A 22,264-nucleotide genomic window follows, 5' to 3' on the forward strand; every position below is an offset into this window, starting at 1 on the left:
TCACTACCTACCCCTATTTTCAAAACATTAGGAACAATCGTTACCACGGGCTGTTTACGTACCGACCACTGCTCGGGGACGCGACCTGCCTATTTAACACGCGATCGAATCATTATAAAATAGCTTTTAACAAAAAGCTTTTATACTAACAACTCTATAAGCAGGTAACTAGTGTATTTAACGTGCACTTTATGCCCCGATTAAATAAATGCTTATTGACGTAGCCGGCTGCTCATATGACAATATAACAATCGTACGGAAATGTTTCAATTTCAATCGAAACCCATGTTATAAAAATCATCAAACAATTCTAAACGAATGTTTATTGCGAACACATCATAATTCACCAGGTAAAAACCGTTAAATTATAAATACAAACCGATACAATTTAAAAAAAAACCGCTGCGATTTGATAGATAACCTTCACCATATTAGAGATCCGTGGCCAACTATCTATGTGATAATATAACGTGTCTTAGTAAACTTGATTTCTTGAACAATGTTAACTTACTTTTTAATAATGTTATCTAGCTATTGAACTATAAGATCAAAAGAGATCTTATTTTTAATGATTGCTAAGATGGGTGGGCGAGCTTACGGCCCAACAGATGTTAAGTGGTTACCGAACCCCATAGGCATCAACAAAATAAATACCGCCAGCTACACTGAGACAAGTGTTTTTGAGTCTCAGTTCTATAGTACATAGCTTCTAATAGGTATATGTACATGTTTATGTCTATAAGTTCCGGTGACCTCTTAACACCAGGTGGGCCGTGAGCTCGTTCACATTTGGTATGTGACACTAATTGCATATTTCAAACAAAGATTCTTCAAACTTTACTTAAAAAATCTTACATAGACCTTGGAATAAATTTATAGCTAGCATCATGAAAAGGTATTTCACTTCGATCAATAATACTACTAGATTCGCGATTAGCGCTTCAAAAACGGCCCGAAAAATAAGACCACAAATAAATTTGTGGTCTTATTTCAAATTAGTATGGTCCAATCATAGCCAACACTAAGACGTCAAAACGCTGCAATGCGCGTTCAAAAACTGAGTAAAAAACCACCGTAACACCAAGGTTTTGGAAGGAATATCTTTTTTTGGTAAATTTATATTATTAAGTGTTTTTTATAAAATAATAAACACAATTATATTGTAAATAAAACACAATTTACGAATATTGTAATTGTTTGGCCAATGTTTGCAACAAGGCACCAACTATTGTAACAAACATCACCAATTCTTGAACAGGGAATGCATTGAGTAGTTTTGTTATTTTATAATGTTATTTTTGTTTGTAGATTTCCTAGTAGCCCCTTGTCGCTGTGCACAATGGATATATATTGTCGCGAAAGAAAGAGGAGAAGAAATACAGAACCCTTATAAAAATTCTAGAATTGTTCAATGGTGGTGGCAAATCAATGCAAAAAAGTATTAACAAAACTTTATATGTATGTGTAAATATTTTAAGCGTATATGCTGAAAAGGATTTGTTTTCTGGGGGAAACGAACACAGCCATAAAATAAGCCTAAATTAAACTGATTATAGAAAAAATCATTGATATAAGATTACATTATATTTGTAAAAAAGAAACCGCTCATATAAAAATGACTTCTAAAAGACAGCTTTATAACAAACTGAATCTGTTTAAAGGTAATTAAACCTACATTATTGTTTTAATTACTTCTGTATAAAGAATACGTGGAAAACATGTTTCGTGTTTCCTTTCATATTTTTTTTTACTTTATTCAATTTTATTTTTTATCATTTATTTGTTGTAATAGCGGCAATGTAAAATATTATCTACTACTTTTTTGAATCGGTCAAAAATAGTTGCGACCATACAAAACAAACCTAAAACAAATATGTATATTCTGCAACTCTATGTCTTTCAATACTTACTGTGTTCTGAGCATTGAAATGTAATACCAAGAACTACATCTAGTTCCACAATACAATAAGCACGAAATTTTAAACAAATATTTTTAACCTTATAAATTAGGCTTTAAGTATCATTTTAGAATAAATATTTTTCTACTGATGTCTTTTTATGTTCAAGTGACATTTTAAATTTATTCCATAATATTCTTTTTCTGACGAAAGGACCTAAATACATATATTTTGCAATGATAATTAAACTTTATGTTTAAGTATTAAGGTTTAGAATAAACTGAAGTCGTTAACATTATTAAACTTTTTTCTAAGAAATGAAGATGTTTTCGTGTGTGCAAACGTGGCCACTGGAGCGGCTTATTTTTGTTCCTGATCTTTAATCTAGTAGTATTATTGATCGAAGGTATTTCATGTAAAAGAGTTCGTCTAAAGTGGTACGTCTAAGGTGGTACGTTTTTTCATTGTTGAATCCGGAACCACGAATCTCGAATGCCACTCCGAATGTCGAGAGTCCACTCCGAGCTTCGCTTTTTAATAACCCGTTTTACCTGCTCCGTCCGAAGGGTTCCATCAGGAACCGTAACGGAAATGAGATTAGATAATCGCAAGAGAGAAGTTGTAGTAGTTGAAATGAGTCGTCGACGGAACACACCATCGGACGGAAACTAAAAAGAAAACAAATGTCATTTTTGGTGTCTTTGGTGTTGATCTGTATTCATTGCGTGAAATCAACTCTGAATTAAGTTAAGTCACGCCTTTTTTTCATATGCATAAACACAACCACAAAAAAAAGCATTAAATATGTAACATAATGATTGAATATTATAAGATACGTGCATCAGAAGATTTGTTTGTAGCGGAGGTGTCGGAGGATAGTCGCGTGACGCAGCCGCCCGCTCGGAGTTGACCAGAGTGTCCTCGGTAAGATTTGTTATTTCGGATTCCTTCTCCTAGGCCCTTGGCGGTAGGCGTCGGTCGCTAGTTCGCTACACGTAATATGAACGATTAATATAAATTTGTAACATTTATACGCAATTTAAACAAATCGACTAAACAAGTGTTAATTACTTGCTAAGTTGTTTGTCAATAATAAAACCAATTAAAATTTTAACTATTTCACGTCTTGCTAGCATACAACCTGCTAAACGTGACCACTGGTGAGCACCAGCGAAGAAACCTGAGCTTAATTGAGTGAATACGGTTAGTTAGTGGTTCTACTAGCTAGTGACTCTTGACCGGCTGTACTAACCTAAGTCAGAGCTTAGTACCATTGTCACTGGCGATTATTTGCATATTCGTATTTTAATTATAACTAGAGGTCCCGCAGTAGTCGAAATTCGACTATAATTAATTGGAATTGTAAGTTTTTACACTATTATGATTATATTTTATACTTCTATAATCCCAAATTTCGCCAAGACTACACTATAAAAAATATTAACAAAGACAAACAATATTTAATCTATTCTCAATTTGACAACAGACGTCAAGAACAAAAGTTTGACAATAAATAGTATGCATGCGTGTGTGCGTCAAATACTTGGTATGTAGTGTGTGTAATGTTTTCTTTATTGATTTAATGTATCTTTTATGCATTATTTAAAAAAAATATTAGCATTGTGCACTTCTTCTCTATATTCTCTATAAGTGTGGAAAATTTCATACTCCTTCGTCCGCGCAATTTTCGTATAAAGGGATACAAAGTTTTTGCTTCACGTATTAATATATAGATAACAATTTGTGTCAATCAATTAATATTATTCTAAGGCCTTGCAGCCCGCTTGTACCACGAGTGCTTCTCAGGCAGGTTCGAGACTGATATTCTACTGAAGTCATTAATGCTTATATTGAGAAGTGTGGTGCAGGTACATACGCACGTAAAGCGTCTGTATGGACACGCGCACGCATACTTTGTCTACGGCACGAGCCTGCTCGTTAGTCAGCTTTGGTAAATAGTCTTAATGTTCTTACGGGCCTCCTCAAACAGTTCACCTAAGTAGGTACATAAATTCATTCATAATTGTTGTATGTAACGGCTAATTATATTTTTGTCGTGAAACAAACATGTCATCATCTCGCTACGTACCATAATTCTTAGCTATCATGTCAGATGCTTTATCTGATGTATTGTATCCTAGCTTGTATGATAGCTTTCGTCCTCGTAGACCACACTCTATAGTGCCTGGGCTGGAGTCCCGTGCTCGGGAGCGCAATGAAAGCCAGCCAGCCTTTGCTCTTGCCCAGGGCTCAAACTATTTTCCTACCGATTCCTTTCTTTTCCTACCGATTTCTTTGAACCGGTTCGGTGGTATTGGTTACGTAACAAAGAGACCATGTTTATGATATGTATGTATATTGTCTGTATTTATTACGGTTCCAATTTGTTCTGTCAACAAACTTATCAGATTGCAGTATATTTTATAGTAACAGCGTCCCTCCCTCAGGGTTCTGCTTATTCTTATAATTACCTGCTTGCATGAGTAATTATTAATGTTTGTTTGATTGAAATATAATACGCAATTAAATAATCCTTTTAAAGTAATTCGCTCTGTATTCCGACATCAAATGTAGAACCGACGACTACACAAAGACTCAATGTTGTGTGTGCCGCGCATACGATTGACAAGATCATCAAAACAATAATTAGTATTTCCTTCGGTTTTTGCAAATCCGAAATACATTTTAAAATTAGTTTTACGGTTATTGTGAGAGCTACAATGACCGGTATGCACATGCAAACATCTCACCCACACACGCGACCCTGCAGACTCGCCCGGAGAGGCAGTGAGCGCACACTCGGCCGCCCGACCCGCCTCTCTCATCACTACAGCATGCATCGTCGCTGGAATTTTGATAGCATTTTAATTCCAACAACATCGTTGTCGTCTCTAAAAGAAACACCAGTCTTGTGTGTGTGACGTACGCATGTTGAAGCTAAACGTAACAAGTAATGCTATACACCTGCCGTGAATTCAATAATTTATTGTATTTGTAGTTCTCACACACGGTTGACTAACGGGCACTTGACAATAAATAATTCACAAAACATTGTAAGACCGGAGATTGTGGAGCTCGTGCTTTTGAACTGGGCGTGTCTGATTAGGATTAAATGAAGCCTATCAGATTTTAGGGCTATTATTGCTGTCATAGCTACTCCAAAACATGACTTAATGAATGGGTATTCTAATGAAGAAACTAAACTAAAACTAAAAAAGAAACATACATTTTTACTGGTGGTAGGAGCTCTTATGAGTCCGCGCGGGTAGGTAACCACCACCTTACCTATTTCTGCCGTGAAGCAGTAATGCGTTTCGGTTTGAAGGGTGGGGCAGCCGTTGTAACTATAGTGAGACCTTAGAACTAATATCTCAAGGTGGGTGGCGTATTTACGTGGTAGATGTCTATGGGCTCCAGTAACCACTTAACACCAGGTGGGCTGTGAGCTCGTCCGCCCATCTAAGCAATTAAAAAAAAATACTTAAATCGTTCTTGAAATTAACGCACCTGCACTTAAATATCTAAACGCTTTGAATAACAAATAATACAGATCACATTAATAATAATGAGCTCGTATTAAAAATCGGTAAGAAGTGAGTGCGCGATCGTCCGTCCGTCGGAGCAATGACCGACGAGCAATGATTCGCAAACTGTACACAAGCATTGGCGATGCCTTCGTCGTTGGCTGAATTTTGTTCTGTAAAGGTTTCTTTCGATTCATGATGGGTATCGATTGGCTCAAAATATATTCGGATATTTTAAGGTACCCACGTACTACGTCCCCACTCCTACAACGTTCTACTTGCACGTATATAAAGTTTGACTTAGTATTTTTAGCATCAAGTACGACACTATTAACTCAGTTTTAAGTGCGACTTTTTATAATAGACATTTAAAATATCACAAATGTGCAAGTTGAATATACGATTAATTGAAAATTCGAACGTGAAGATCTGAGATCAAAGTCTCAATTGCATTGTCTATCGGCTGACTCGTCTCACCCTGTGCATCGAAACGATTCACTGCCTCACACCAAACAGAGAACGACAAGGAGGCAGTGGTGCCAACGCACTAAAGTCACAATACCTCCCATCATCAAAATTATGCAACTTTGTACATTTTGAGGGTTTATTTTACACACGAAATTATTATTTTATCGTAGAAGTCGTATATAATCAATAACTGTAGACTAATCATTATCTCTCGATACTTTGAACATGCTGAACAAAGTTATATTCGTTACTCGACGACCCGCAGGTGACGCCGCGGGGCGAAGCTAGTCTAAAAAAAGCCTAAGCTATTCCTTAAATCATCAGCTACCTATCAGTGAAAGTCTCTTTAGAATCGGCCCAGCCTTTCCAGAGATTAGCCGGAACAAACAGACGGAAAGACAGACAGACAAAAATTGTAAAAAATGATATTTTGGTGTATGTACCGTGTATATGCATGTAGTAAAAAGTAGAAATTTCAATATTACAAATAGACACCCCAATTTTATTTATATGTATAGATGAGAAAGAACTACTCGTAAACGCACTCAAAGTTCCATATAGTGAATGATGCTTGCGATACGACATCTAAGACTAATGTCGGTTGCCTGTGGATGTTTCTGTGAAGGTGTGCGTCACTTATTGATTCAGGTGTGCAGCTTGAGAATGTGAGTTCCTAAGCTCGATGATCAGCCGTAGCGCGGTCGCGCGGGCGTGGCGGCGGACGTACCTAGCGCAACCGACTAAACGACTTCCAATAAAGTTCGGCATCTTTGACAATTGAACGAGTAATTGCTTCAATTTAGTCTCGTACTTGCTGAAGTCTGATGATGTAACCTCCGCGGATCTACTGCCAGTTCTTGAGGTCTCACAAGAGTTCATTTCAGAATAGTAACTTAAATTATCCTTTCTGCTCTGAAGTTATATTGAAGTAGGTAAATTAGATGTGCCATTATTGTCTCCCAAGTGTGGCGTCGTGCAGGGGACTCTGAAGGATTACTAACACCGAGTCAGTTAATTTTCCAATACAATGCAGTCTTTGACCTGATTTCTCGAGGAGGTGGGCAGCGCTATTCACGCTGTGATGTAAGCTCGATGTTGTCAAAATGCAGACTGTTACAGTGGCCAATCTATAGATATAATCTAGTTTACAATACCTACTATAGCCTTGGTCGCTCTCAAATAATTCATATCCACATTACCTTGGTAGTTGATTCAATCAATTAAAGTGTCTGTGATTTCGAAGTAAAGGCTTACATTGACTGTCATTGACTCACTTAGCTATTTAGACGTGTAGTCACTCCGAGTGCGGCGGTTTGAAACGCTTTGTTTACATATTTTGCGCCCGCGACTTCGTTCGTACTCGCGACTCGGTACAGTATATTGAGCGTCGTATTCGGGTAAAGTGAAAATGACACGTTGGTCAGTTCAGTCACTAAAGTGTATTCGGATTATAATTATTATAATTAAAATGCAACATGCTATCGACAGCCCGACAATCCCGAGTTTGACTGCAGTATCGCTGTAATATAATTATCGCTTATACAATATACATTGATAGGTAATGGTATTTTTTTTATTTATTTAATTCACTTCAGATTTTGCATCCATATTACATTCATTAATATTTCGTATAGTATACCAGAATTAAATAAAAATAATAACCACAATCACGGAATAAAACAAAACCAATGATAATAATAATAATAAACAAAAAAATCAAATAATAATAATAATAAAACAAAAACTCAAAATTAACATCAAAACTACCTTAACCTAAAGGCTGGTTTGGATCCAGAGTGCTCATCACGTAATGAGTACATGTTATTATGTAGTTCATATAAGTGTATGATGAGAATTCATATTATAAATACCTTAACCATAGAGGACTTGTGAAATATCGATATTAAAATATTTGTGCGGCGCATACTTCGAGCTACTAGTCGGCATCGCTGGCGGGGAAGCCCGGCACATTATTGGCCATGCGAGGAGCTGCGGCCAGAGTAACTCGGTCACAAAGAAAAGAGTTCGCGCGACTCTTGCGACCTTTGCTCTACGTTGCCGTAAACTGATGAAGAAGTTCTGCTGGGGATGACACTATTTGACACAAATGTTAGAATAGGCTCGCTCTTGGGTTGTGTCTGGTTGTAGTGTTGACCGCAGGAAACCCCCTACTCTGACCGGGTTTTGACCCCGGACGGAGATCGGACGTCGGGTGTAAGAGTGCAGGGGAGTCGTTTAGTGGGTGGACCCGCGGTTTGCTCTCAACACCTGCAGATCGTTGAGTCCCACATACGCCGCGCGCCCCCTAGGCGCGGTGACGTCGTAGGAGTTCGGTCCCCGGCCTGGAAAAAAGAAAAAGAAAAAAGGCTCGCTCTTGGGTTGGGCATGTGATACCACACCAACATGAAGTGATCAATCGGAGAGCAGCTGAGTCTAGCCCAGAGAGCGGACCCTTGTTACCCGGGCTTCCTGTCATCAGCTCTAGTGCCTAATGGTACTACCTACTGGCAGCGTCTCTCGAAAGTGTCCGTTGGAAAGTGCAGTGTCGCCTCCGGTCGTCCGCCTATCGCATATCGCCTAACCTCTTATAACCTCTTATAACGTGCTCAGTAAGGCTCCCACTGGTTTGCGGCGCGCCGTCGTCTATGTCGTGTATGCGGAAAATATGAAATGTACAGACGCGACTTCGCCACAGTTCTATTGTATATATTTAGATTTGAAACAGAGACACCGAGTGAGAGTATGCCGGAATATTAAATACTGGCGTTGGAAAAAGCGACGAGCGGATTGCCTACCAAGTAGCCATCAGTACGCCGTAACCGGAGAGTATAACTTGCCCTCATTGATTGAATTATCTATGTAATTGCGTCATATGATTCACAAATAAAATTAGTCATAGCACACACAAGAAACATACTAAACCACTGAAATATATGTGGGGGAACAACCAATAAGGAATAAACAATTTTAACATAGTAATGAACAATCTAATAAATAAATTAATAAGTCATGAAAAAAGTGGGTTTATCGATTCAAGTTCAATAATAAATACACAGAGTCCATTTTAACGTCTGCAGAGGACCTGGCAATATTTATAATTATGTAACCCAAAACAAAGTCAGGAACTATTAAATGATTGCGGCAAGCAGCGGCTTGGCTCTGCTCCTGGCATTGCTGAAGTCCATGGGCGACGGTAACCACTCACCATCAGGTGGGCCGTATGCTCGTCTGCCTAAAAGGGCAATAAAAAAAATTAAGGGGATGGACTGATGGCATAGACTGATGAAACGTGACAAAACATGTTTTTTAAACATAATGTAGACGGGACACCTAATATAGTTACACCTTAAAATCCGGGGCTTATGATTTGAGTTCAATGCGTTACCAGTCGCTGAAACAGTACCATTTATTGGTAGGATAATTGATTACAAAAGACATGCACCATCGTTAGAAATAGTTGTCTATGACTTTATTAATTACCTAAACAAGGTAAACCAACAAACAATTAGAGCAGCATTTAATTTTTTTTATTTATGGTAATTATTTAGTTTTAAAATGGCGTATCTTTGTATATACCAGACCGGACATATTCATTGTTTCTAGGATAGTAGGAACCAAATGTATCGCACTAGTAGAGCTGACTGTGCCAAGGGAAACAAACATATAATAATTTATAAACGGGTTAACCACAAATGGATACGTGGCTTACATGCTGTCGAAGTGGGAGCCGTAGGATCGAAGTGGGCCCTTAAACCTACACCAAGGTTGCAACTTCACTGCCATTCTTTTATAAATTCTTCTCTCTGCAACACGACGGACCCGGCATCCGCTCAGTGAATCCATGGATGACTAAGAAGTTCGTCTCCCCTCAGGTTTTCATTAGTCCAGGCATCATACAAAGAACATTTATATTTTCATTTCTCGTTTGTTTTGTTCATCTTATAATTTCCCATATTGAGTCATTACGTTAGAGCTTTTTTTTTAATTCGTACCTAAGCTGATAGCCTTGAGAGGCTATTTCAGCGAAACCTTAACTAGTAGGTGAGCTCACGGGGCTCAAACCTGACGACGTTGATAACACGAACCCTAGCAAGAGTCGTGGTTCGCAGAATCTACCACTGGATCGGAAACGCTACCCACTCAGAAGATCCGACAAGAAACTCAGTGAGCTGTGGCTCTGGGTTAATTTACTCGTCGAGCCCTTCGTCGTTAGCGACGGGTTCGACGAAAACGATGACCGGTGCTTGAGGTACCTAAAAGCACCGTTAGTGGATCGGGAGGATCCGAAATGACGTGTTTTGGGCGACGTCGACTGCTTTCCATTCTGTCCGCAGGATCGGGAATGTAGTTACCGGTGGCCATGATGAGAGGGTTTTCGTGTCGTGCCGCTTTGTCGAAGTGGCGTTAGACCTGAAACACGGAGTGTTAGTGACGACTGCCGAGCTCGGTGCGTGCGTTATGTGTGACAGGACAAGGCGCGGATCGAAGCCATTATTAGTTCTTACGTAATCGAACCTTTATACCATTTTGTCAATACTTGTACAATACAGATTTTTTAGTATTCGTATCGAAATTATCAATTTTTTACCTCACTTTTTCCGAGTGGTCAATTGCAGTGTGATATAAACCCTAATTCTATTCCGCCACGAAACATCCTCAATATAATATCTGCAGAACTTCTCAAATGACGTAGATATGTATCTTCATTCAGTTTAAAATCGAAATAAGACAAAAGTGAAGTATGAATTTCATGAAGCGAATAGTAATGTGATTGTCCCGACCGTTCTGACACACTTCCAGCGAAGGTTCCAACCCCGAATACTGCGACGCCGACCCTGACATCATTTACAGCGGGGCATTTTCCTCGGCAGCTTATTATAAACCGTATAGGTAACATAGTATCGGACACACACTGCTGTGGAACACCCATTTATAATTTCTTCCACAACAGACTGATGCCAGGACGTGTTGAAAGCCAGAGAGAGAGAGCTGTTGCCTGCGCTCGACTCATAGCTACCTTCTGTGCCAAGAAAACATCCGTTTCAGTTTCGAGACTATTTCAGCGCAGTTGAGATGCACTTTGTTTTTATGTTTGACGTATATCAGTGAAAGGGCTCTCCGCTCACCTGCTCTTGAATGGTTACCGAACATGACGATGTAAATGGTGCTACCCCTTGTACCTCGAGACTTGAGGCCGAAATTTCAATTAAATTGTATAACGTGACCGAAACACCGATCCTCAGACACAGCCCACTGAGTTTCTCGCCGGATCTTCTCAGTGAGTCGCGTTTCCGAACCGGTGGTAGATTCTGCGAACACGACTCTTGCTAGGGTTCGTGTTAGCAACGTCGTCAAGTTTGAGCCCCGTGAGCTCACCTACTAGTAAAGGTTACGCTGAAATAGCCTCTCAAAGCTCTCAGCTTAGGTAGGAAAAAAAGACAGAAACAGTAACCGTGCGATGTCCCGTCTGTGAGTAGCGAGTGCAGGTCGGGTTGCGTCGTGCGCTGTGTAGCATGTGGCAAGTGACAGCCCTAGCACGCCACGTGTTAGCTGCACCTTGCTAATTATATGTCTCGGTGTCTGTGACATTGTGCATATGGCAAGCAAGGTTTAACACGACATTTGTAGTTTTCTTAAAACACTTCACTGATTCTTTTTTTTATTAGTAAAGTTTATACAAATACAAGTGTCACTTAGGTTTTGTTATTATTGGTAACCTAAAGGGCTATTTCAACTACGTAAAGGTCCGCTTACGTGACCGCCCTCAACCCGAGAGAATTGCTAACCCTGGCCCTAGCAAGAGCAGTGCTTCGCTGAATCTACCACGGGAACGGAATCTCGCCCTATCCAGCTCCCAAAACGGACTGCGCTAGTCATCTCAATATTCAAACAAACTTTATAAAATATGACGTCAAAGTTAATATAAAACCAGGCTTCATACTGTTCTGTGTTAAAAATTTAGTTTTCGTAAAAGTCTGCAATGGAATAAATTACCTTATAGGCGCATTTTAAATTAATAAGTAATAACAGTAATATTATTTTTCACATCATATCACTGCAATTTATACACTTTGTATTGTATCTGACTATCTATCCGCGTACTTTCTTGGGTGAGTTAACAACCAGCCACGCCTTTAACGATTACAAATTCCTTTGATGTGAGCCTGAGATCACTTCGAACCAGTGACGCGGGAATGATGTGCAAAACGTTTATGGTGGCGGAGACTAATACAATATCTTCTACATTATTATTAGTCACAAGAGGACTCTAATTAAATTGTGACGAATTACTCGGGAAGAGGACTACAATGCTAAGGACAACAACGTCATCAATAAAACACTTTCAATCGACGAGTGTAAGGACCGTAAGCACGAGAACAAACCTGTTTCTAACACTAGTTAGCCCAGACGATGTTGCAAACAATCTAACCGATGCCTGCAGATCTGCGAAATATGTAAAAGGATTTTAGTATTTGACCCTCGACTGAGCTGCGCGCGAACATCCGTCGATGGGCGTCTCGTCTGTTACTTACATCACTGTGTTTTTATCTGATTCTCGGTATTTTATGATTGTACATAATACAGTCACATATTTTCCCGGTAACGTTATAACTTAAACATTAAAATGAAAGTATCGAGTGTCTATTAAAGGTATTTATACTAATGTATGGTGTGCGGCCCTCCTGGTGTAGAGTGGCTACATGAGGTCGAAATCTCAATTGTAGAAGGATGTACAGACCGTGCAGTAACCTGTCAGCTGTACAGAAGTAAGCTGGATGATCCAGCCCCTTTGGCGGCCTTACAAAATGGTCTATTTATTAACAGTGAGAGTACGTTGCTGACCATTCTCCTGTGACACCCGCGGGAAGAGAGCGTTGTTACTTCTTGAGTAACGGCCCCACTAAGCTCAGTAATAACACTAACGAACTCAAGCCGCTTGGGTTCCTGGACTGAGAATATTATTACGCGCTGGGGTTTGGGATAAATAAAATTCCACCGAAGTATAAATTAAAACTGTATTTATCACTTAGAACACACACAGAGCACATTAAAATCCTCGATTCGCTTTTTCCGCTTCGCTTGAGGTGCTCCGTTCGCTGTTTCGTTTCGAGTAGTTCCGATTACTAACTGCGTGCCATATCTACAACGCTTTTATAGTCGATACGACATCCCGAGAATTATCGAGAACATTCCTCACAAGTCGAGTATTTTCGATGTGTGTTTCCGCTATCTAACAATAGCTGGCGTTGTACTTCTTGAGCATTCTAGGTGTTACTAGATCCTTTGATATTCGTTTCGGCTATTCAGCGATAGATGGCGTTACTCATACCGACGTAACAGTATGTACTACGATGAACTCTACGGCACTTTACTAATTTAGATGTACTAATGAATCTTGGATGCCGGAACGGTCCACGAAACTAGGGTGATCGATTTGGTTTCTAAAAGCCCACAAGAGGTATACAGTACTGAACATATGAGGAACATAAGACACGGTACTGAACATAAGACATACGATAGGCTTTCTAAAACGATTCTACACACAAGACAATTAGACTTAGCTTAGCTTAGGATACTAAAAGGCCGCAGAGCATCATGCAAAATGAATTTGGCTGATGACCTTACAAGAATGGATATGGCACCAAACGCCTGTCTTAGAATTAGATTAGATTATATTCCAACAATTGTCACGAGATTAATGCGAGAAGGTTTTGGAGAAAAGCATTAGTTTTTTAGGAGCGTAATACAAAATAACACGGGATTACGTCTCTTCTGTCCACCTGGGAAAGTCGCACAGAGTGCCCACTCACACAGTGTTCTAACAGAAGTGTGCCTGTTCATAAGAACATAATCACGTCATTACGTTTAGTAGATACCCTAAGCTACGGCTGGTATCAGTGCCAAGTTCCTTAACACGGCTTGCGATACAGATGACGATTTTCCTTTTTTCTTTGAATTTACTGTCCAGACACCGGGAGAAGAACTCGGTCGTAAGCAGCCTCTATGTGGGGACCCGCTAGTCATCCGCAGGGCTGTCGCGATCACCGCCGTCTTCGGAGCCGTATGCGCTTTGGCCGGAACGAGGCCTTGAGTTTCTGGGGCGGAGGCGCTCGTTGCTCTTTGTTTGTAGGTTTGTTTGTTAGAGCACCAAACAACAACCAGCTTAGTAAAAATTTGTTTTTATGAAACTATTACTGTAACAAATCAAATTGGAAATTTTGGTAGTTATTAAACCGCGGAATCTGGACCTGGAACACGATTTGTTCTCGTTTTAACTTTAACATCTTCGTATCAAGACGGGCGACGCCGTGACGCACCTCTAGTCACTGATGTAGTTCAATTATTCTTGGTAGTGATCAGCCAACTGACTGACCTACATATTCTACCCTTTTGTTTTTAATCATAACCGCAGTATAAATTCTAATAATAAACTAAAATGCTCACAAGATAATCGCATAAGGTACATCGTCTTTATGATTTGTGGACTTTATTAAAATATTTTCTACTGAAATTGCACACGCGGTACGTTTGTTCGCGCACCGGGAAGACATTATTTCGAGTACGAATTAGGGCACATTGTAAGAATTGACAACATCTCCGAAGCCAGTGAGGTCAAATTAATTTGGGAGCGGCCGGCGCTCTGAGCATCTCTGACATTTATTAAAATTATTTTGGGGATGTCTGCATTCTCAAAACAGAACCTTGAATATTTAATGAAACAGATTGTATCGTATGCTAGCTTGCTGCCTGCAGTTTCGTCCGCTTGGACCACACTCTATAGCGCCTGGGCCGGAGTCCCGTGCTCGGGAGCGGAATGAAAACCAGCCTTTTTTTTTATTGCTTTGATGTTTGGATGATCTCATAGCCCACCCGGAGTTAAGTGGTTACTGGAGCCCATAGACATCCACAACGCAAATGCGCCACCCACCTCGAAATATAAGTTCTAAGGTCTCAGTATAATTACAACGGCTACCCCACCCTTGGAACCGAAACGCATTACTGCTTTACGGCGGAAATAGGCGGGGGGTGGTACCTAGCCGTGCGGACTCCCAAGAGGTCCTACCACCAGTGATTACGCAAATTATAATTTTCCGGGTTTGATTTTTATTACACGATGTTATTCCTTCACCGTGGAAGTTAATCGTCAACATTCGTTGAGTACGTATTTCATTACAAAAATTGGTACCCGCCTGCGGGATTCGAACACCGGTGCATCGCTACATACGAATGCTCCGGACGTCTTATCCTTTAGGCCACGAAGACTTCAAATGGTGATGATGATTGGTGCAGGTCAGCAATACCGATGGCACAACCAAGCCACTGCCTACTTCTGGGTGCTTTCCGAAAGCCTCGTTTGAAGAAAGACATCTCGTAGCGTTTAGAAAACGGCATTGTCTCAATAAACCGGGTACGATGCGAAGATTTTGTCTCCCTAAAAGAAAAGTTACCGTAATAGAAATTCCGCGTTTCTTTACCTGAATACACTTAAAATGTATCACTTAGTGCTCGTGTTTACATTTTTAGGACTGACTTAAGCAGACTATATATATAACTTCTAACTTCTAACTATATATAACTTCTAACTATGCTAGAGTTTATTAAAAATATTGTTCCCAAAAGAAACTCTAGTCAGGAGGACGATTCATCACAGAGGCTGACACAACTGGTTCAGAGTGGCCGTCCTTCACAATACTTCAATTGTTTGGTCAACCGGCCACACCAACTCTAACGATACGCGCTCGGATTCATGAGGCCGTCGGTTTTAGACTAGGTAATGGTAATAGTGTTCACGAGTGTTCACATTTGGCAACAAGTTATTAATGTAGGTACCGGAATTTGATAATAACACGAGTGTCGTTTTTATAATCTAACAACAAAATTACGCATTTGGATTATCACAATGGTTCTACCACCGCCCCGTGCACAGGCGACACAGATAAACTTATCTGTTTGTGACCTACATACATTACACTGTTTGTTGTGAGACAACATTTGTTTGGTGGAGACTCCTTCGTGTGCGGATGCATGATGCGGACATGCTCTGAGTAACCGTGTAGGAGCACTGTGGGAGTGATCCGACCAATGAGTTTTACAAAACTTGACTTAGGTGTGAAGGGATTGCACGGGTAAGATGCCTTCACAAATATCTTTGGAAGACTGGTGACGTGTACGCAACCTAACTTGGCGCTCGTGTTATAGGAACATGGGATCCGCCATACGGTTCCCACTCATCAAGTACGTAGTACATAGTTTTTACAAATCTTTTTTGAATAATCTGCAATTTGATCCATGTCCAAGACCAAACAGATGTGTGTGCTGATTTTTACGAAATAACAAAAAAAAAAACTTTGGTTCTTTATTGTATAACTAACGTAGAGCAGAGTATTTTTTTTTTTGCAGACTAAAACGTAAAGCTCATTTTAATTAAGTTGACTGTTGTAGTGATATCAGTCGAGCTCTTTGTGCGATAGTGTTTGTCGTTTAATATGTCCTAACAATTATTTTTGTGTAATTAGAGTTACAAAAACAAGGAGTGGTCACTCCTTTTGTCTGCGGATTGAAGTTGACGTTCATTTCTAAGAAAGTGAACTAGAGACGTGCTGTTGAGTAATCTGAACCCGCACGATCACAGTCTGGATATATTATTTATCAGTTATCAGTAGCGGTTGAGGAGTCATCGGGTCGCGCCCGGTGACGTCACTGCACAAACGTCTCGTCCACGGTGCTCGGTGCTTCTGCGCTTTGATCAAGGAAATCCGAAGAATTTTAGAATTCTCTCATAATTTTTTCCCTTATATGGTGCAAAACCATATTCTGTTACACTGAATACCATGTCTCATCATCAATATTAACTAAAATGTTTGTAGACGTCAACTTGTGTTTATCGGCTCCGGGAACAGCTTAACATCGGATGCGTTTAAAGCTAATTTGTTCGTCCTAGTGCTATAATAGATTCACCGATTCACAGATTCACCGTTCAACTGATCACGCACATTGTATTGTGTGCGTGGCAAGCCAGAACCGCAGCAGGGTACCACACATAACGAAGTGGCTGCCTTTTTTTTTCCTACCTTAGCTGAAAGCCTTGAGAGGCTATTTAAGCGTAACCTTAACTAGTACCATAACACACGGGGCTCAAACCTGACGACGTTGCTAACACGAACCCTAGCAAGAGCCGTGCTTCGCAGAATCTACCACCGGATCGGAAACGCGACCCACTGAGAAGGTCCGGCAAGAAACTCAGTGGGCTGTGTATGTGGGAGTGGCCGCCGCTGGGCTCGCAGCGTACCACCGCACCTGACCGGCATCGCTTATTCGTAATGAATCAAAAGACGGTGACACCTGATACTCGTTCGGACATAGAACTGTGCGGTTTACCTCGTCCCCGTGACTGTACCTACTGTTCCTTGGAATTGGAAACTGTAAACAAGTCGTGCTCGAGAAAATATATAATACTCAATGAAAAATAAGAGTGTTCGTTGTAGGTGCGCCGTACCGGAGATCAATCGAAGAAGTTGTCGTGGAGTGGCTCGGGTGGATTAAATCCGTTAGTCTGACGGTTCCGAGACGTCATTACGTGAATCACTATTTTATGTTCCAGATGGAATATGCATATCATAAACACCTTGAGGTGAGCGAGATACGGTTGCAATGAACACTTCGGACTCGGAAGGTTCGATTTTCTATCAGGAGGCGAGTGAGGTCTGTTGTAAGCTTATAAAGTTGGTACCGTCGCGTCGTCTTGCGTATTCGTACCGGAAATAAATCTTTCCTATAATTCAAAGCGAATATTGCAGTCTAGTCGATGCGGCAACCTCAAAATGCGCCTCTTGTTTCCTTAAGAATGCAGCATTGGTTCCAATAGTTCCACATGCATAGCTCGTGCCGCACACTACATCAACCCCGTGCCGAACTGGAGTGAGTAGCAACGTGGATCTCCTCGCCGAGAGCGCTGTGTAGGCTGTATAGTGTACGCAGCACGGTGTATACAAGCGTCGAGGTGATCGGCCGTCTGTCTCTAGCAGCACCCTCGCAGCGGTCTGACTATCTGTCGTGACAAGACATGACGAGAGCCACCGCGACACCGGCAACATACTGTATTCATGTAGTCATTACTATATACATTTAAGAGTCATTTCCTAAACACAGAATAACCTGTGCAGTCTGTGATCGGGCCTCGACCATGACCCGGTTCCAACGCGGGTAAAACTTGTATAATGACACGTACATAATGCGTTTTATCGGTGAGAAAATATTCAAGTTCACTTCTAATTTTAGCATCAAAATAAACAAGGAAGTATTGATAGATTGAAAAAACGTATGAATAGTGACGTCACCCGCGCTAACCGCACGACCGCTCTAGGTCAGCGCTTCCCAACCTGCGCGGCTACGGTACCACGCGTACCTCCAGGGGACACGGGGTCTCACTGGGGGTACGTGAAAATTTATTGTATACTTTTTTGTTCTATTTTTACTTTATTTCATTTTCTTAATTTCAGTAAGGATAATAACAATTAATAATATAAGGATAACAATATGAGAGAGAGAGAGAGAGATAGTATTCTTTATTGTACACCAAAAAAACAAATAAACAGTGCGATACATTAAAAACAAAAAAGTACAATTGGCGGTCTTATCGCTAAGAGCGATCTCTTCCAGACAAACATCAGGTGGACAAGAATAATTTGGAAACGAACTACGCGCGGTGTACCATTCCAGTGAAATACATATGTTTTTGAGATTGGTATTATATTGTAGTTACAGGGTTTTACGTGAATTTTGACAAAAATTATCTGATATTTGATTAATTATATTTAAAATAATATTATGTTTAAGCTTTAAAGTTCTAAAGTTAATAATTAACGACTGGTTTTTAGTGTATCAGATCAAAATCAAATATATTTTATGGAAAACCCTACAACTTAACTGTTGTAGGAATATCCTTAAAAATAATAAATAAACAGATGATAGATAGATATAAACATTGACAAAAATATGTATAATAACATTTCGTTATTGGACATAAAAGACAACTCTGTACAAAAATACAAAAACAACGAGAGTCTAGAGTCAAGGCGTATATTTCAAAGCTAAGATCGACAATAGATTAAGAGAAAGGAAATATTTTTAGAAGATATTAGACGTTAAAGTTATTAGACGACGATATTCATAAATGAAAAGTTTTATTAAGGATACGGGGCCAAAAAAGGTTGAGAGCCACTGTTCTTGGCTACAGCTGAAGGACAAGCAAGACGTAGCGACGAACTCAATAACAAAACTGATTCGAATAGTGAGACGGATTTAACTTAGTTGCACTAAAGTTTCGTCACTAAGTGCTGCTATTGTCGGCGACCTCATATTTATAATTCAGTTTATGTTTAGGTTTATATTTAGGTAGAGACTAATCGAGATCCGAATGTGGCTGAAACTTTAGACAAGTATTCTGGTCACGAAACAAGTTTACAGGTGGCGGCAGGGCGGGCTCGCTCGACAGGCGCCGCGGCGTCTCATGTTATGACCTGCTAGTTTGTGAACTCTTTGACTATTGTATGCTACCAAATCTTTAGTTTGTACAGCTTTGAATAAATTGAATATTTCCTAAATGTTAATAGAAACTTACTGACTAGTTTAGTATTTCTTCACTTTAGTATTTGTACTTCTGCGTTTTGATAAAGAGGCGGGTCCTCGACAGCATAAATAAAAAACTTGCATTTCTCGAACAGTTACTATACTGTTACTATACTTGAGACCTTAGAAATTGTATCTCAAGGTGGGTGGCGCATTTACGTTGTGGATGTCTATGGGCTCCAGTAACCACTTAACACCAGGTGGGCTGTGAGCTCGTTCACCCATCTAATTTAATTGACACAACACAACATTACGATAATGAGGTAAGTCACACTTCGGAATAAAATATATGTCTTTTCTAAACTACATGGAACTGCCGCTCAGGCATCCCTGGCGAGGTCATATAAGTGAACTATTACTAACAACATTTTTTTCTCTTCAAAAAGTTATCTCAATAAACTGCCTACCCTGATCGTCTGATAGCGTGGAGCTTGTAAGGCCAGAGACTGACCCGCGAGTGTAGATACTATATTATAAGCCCCTTATTATCGTCGTCGATAAACTGGAGTCGAGAGGGTATAACCGTGTTGTGCGTTGTGTTTTGCGATATCGATATAACGATATTGATTGTGTGCTGATGTGGATGATGACATCGTTATCTCGTTGCGCGCGTGGGGTATTCACGGACTCACAATGCGTGCGCTGTGCCCGCGTCGACTCGAAGAGACCGCTCAATGCCGCTGTTGTGGTTGGTGGCGCCAGCGGGCAGGTCAACTCGCGGACCGCGGAGTCCGACACGTCACAACGAGAGCGCTGTCCTCCTGCCGAAAGACCTCCCGGGGTATCATTCTATACCCGTCAGACACATTCTATACGATTTTTTATAAGAAGTTTGTTATTAATAATAACTAATATTATGAAGCTGAAGAGTTTGTTTGTTTGAACGCGCTAATCTCAGGAACTCTGGTCCGATTTGAAAAATTCTTTCAGTGTTAGATAGCCCATTTATCGAGGAAGGCTATAGGCGGATCACCAATAAATATTGTTTCAAAATCGGGGTTTTTTCCCTTTTGAGAGTTTCCGTTGCGTGCGCTGCAGAAACGGTTAAAGTTTCGTTAAAATAATGTATGACAGAATTGTTTCCCTTTAAAATACCTTAAAAAGTTCGAGACAGCATATGTCAATATGTTAAGGTTGGCTCACTACAACGTTTTTTATGCCAACCAAATTTGTTCTAAAATAAACCATTATTTGTGAACTATTCCACGCGGACGAAGTCGCGGACAAAAACTAGTTAATAATATGAGCAAGGGTTCAAAATCAACGTCTTTATCGTATTCACCCGATGAGGTGGTGGAATATCAATGGAAGCCTCCAATGTGGTCATATTTTTCTTTAAAATAATGCCGAAGGAACATTAATATCTGCTTAGTGTAGTTTGTTTGTACATGCTGTATGTACCTTTTGCATGCTGTTTATTGGTTATGTGTGTGGAAGTATATTAGTATGTAAATCATATAGTGACTTCATACTATAGTTCTATTATTCTATTTAATATTTTATTATATATCATTTTTATTATATAATATGTAGTTTTCTTCATTATTTCATAAGGTGCGTAATGGCTTATAGGTTAAGGTAATCATATATTTAAAGGCATATTTAGATAGAGCACACTATCGTTAACAACGGTACAACGCAACGTACCTGCTGTATCTTTTGCAGAATTTCTGTAGATAAAACTATTGTCTTAAAGATGCTTTTAGAGATAAGACCACCTATTGTAATTTATTTATTTATTTTTTATTTGCTTACTATTACGCCACCTTACCTGGTCCCGTGCTAAGTTCGTAAAGAACTTGTGTTACAGGTACCAAATAACGGAAATAAATGTAAGATTTTTATTAAACACATACATTTATTTAATATACATCCATAACCCTGGAAAATACGTTTTATATTTATCCTACAAATATCTTCTCTTGGCGGGATTCGAACCCACGACCCCCTTGTGTAGTGACCATGTCACTTACCACTATACCAGACGGCCGTTAAATATACAATTATACCTGTCTGTTGACTGTCTTCAATGTTAATCGTATAGTGTGCAATAGTGTGTATTCTCTCTCTCTTTCTCACGTTAAAGGCGAGGAAACTGCCGATACTCAATTAACCGCTAAATTAGTAACAGCTTTCAGCGTTACATTGTCACTTGCGAGGAAAAATTGATTCTTTTTAACAACGTAAGCGGTCAGCATGTTGGTTAGACCCTGTTTGAGCACCAGATAATGTCCCAAACGAAAACTTACCTGTAAAAGGTCATGGTCACTGTTTGGTGGTCTAGTGCCTGTATAATTCATCACAGCTTCTTGCCAAATGGCACCAGCATTACTGCCGATGTATGCTGTGAGGAACTGGACATAATAACGGAGAAGCTCGCGAATTTTCGGTCAGTCTTGGTTAGTCGCTCGTCCACGCTGCTCCTACACGACAACGCTCGACCTCGTGCGAGACAACAGACGGTCGCTAAGCTGCAAGAGCTAGGGTTGGAAGTTATGTGTCATCTACTGTACTCACTAGACCTTTCGCCGACAGGCTAGTGTTCAGTGGTTACCGCACCAAGTGGACATCATAACGTGCAGGTCGCCACTCACTCTCAGACATGAGGTTCAGGCTCAATTGTACTGTATGTCGACCAAATCGGAACCTATGGCTGGTTCGCGGTAGAAATTGGAAAAATAGGAGGTGTCTACTGCGGCGGCTCTTGGCGCTCTGTTCCGAGAGAACATGAGCTGTGGCACCGGC

The 22,264-nt window shown here is 40.1% G+C and overlaps 1 protein-coding gene and 1 long non-coding RNA gene across 2 annotated transcripts in view; both read left to right on the top strand.

Moving 5' to 3' along the window:
- The window catches only part of LOC101736947 (uncharacterized), a 33,520-nt gene that overhangs the window by 222 nt on the left and 11,034 nt on the right, over positions 1–22,264 (top strand). The window lies entirely within an intron of this gene.
- LOC134201117 (uncharacterized) lies at positions 8–22,189 on the top strand. The gene is made up of 2 exons (XR_009976309.1): positions 8–1,110; positions 1,309–22,189. It is a non-coding gene; the product is annotated as an uncharacterized LOC134201117 (long non-coding RNA).

This window comes from Bombyx mori, chromosome 23, assembly GCF_030269925.1.
Source record: "Bombyx mori chromosome 23, ASM3026992v2".
Classification (NCBI taxonomy): Eukaryota; Metazoa; Arthropoda; class Insecta; order Lepidoptera; family Bombycidae; genus Bombyx; species Bombyx mori.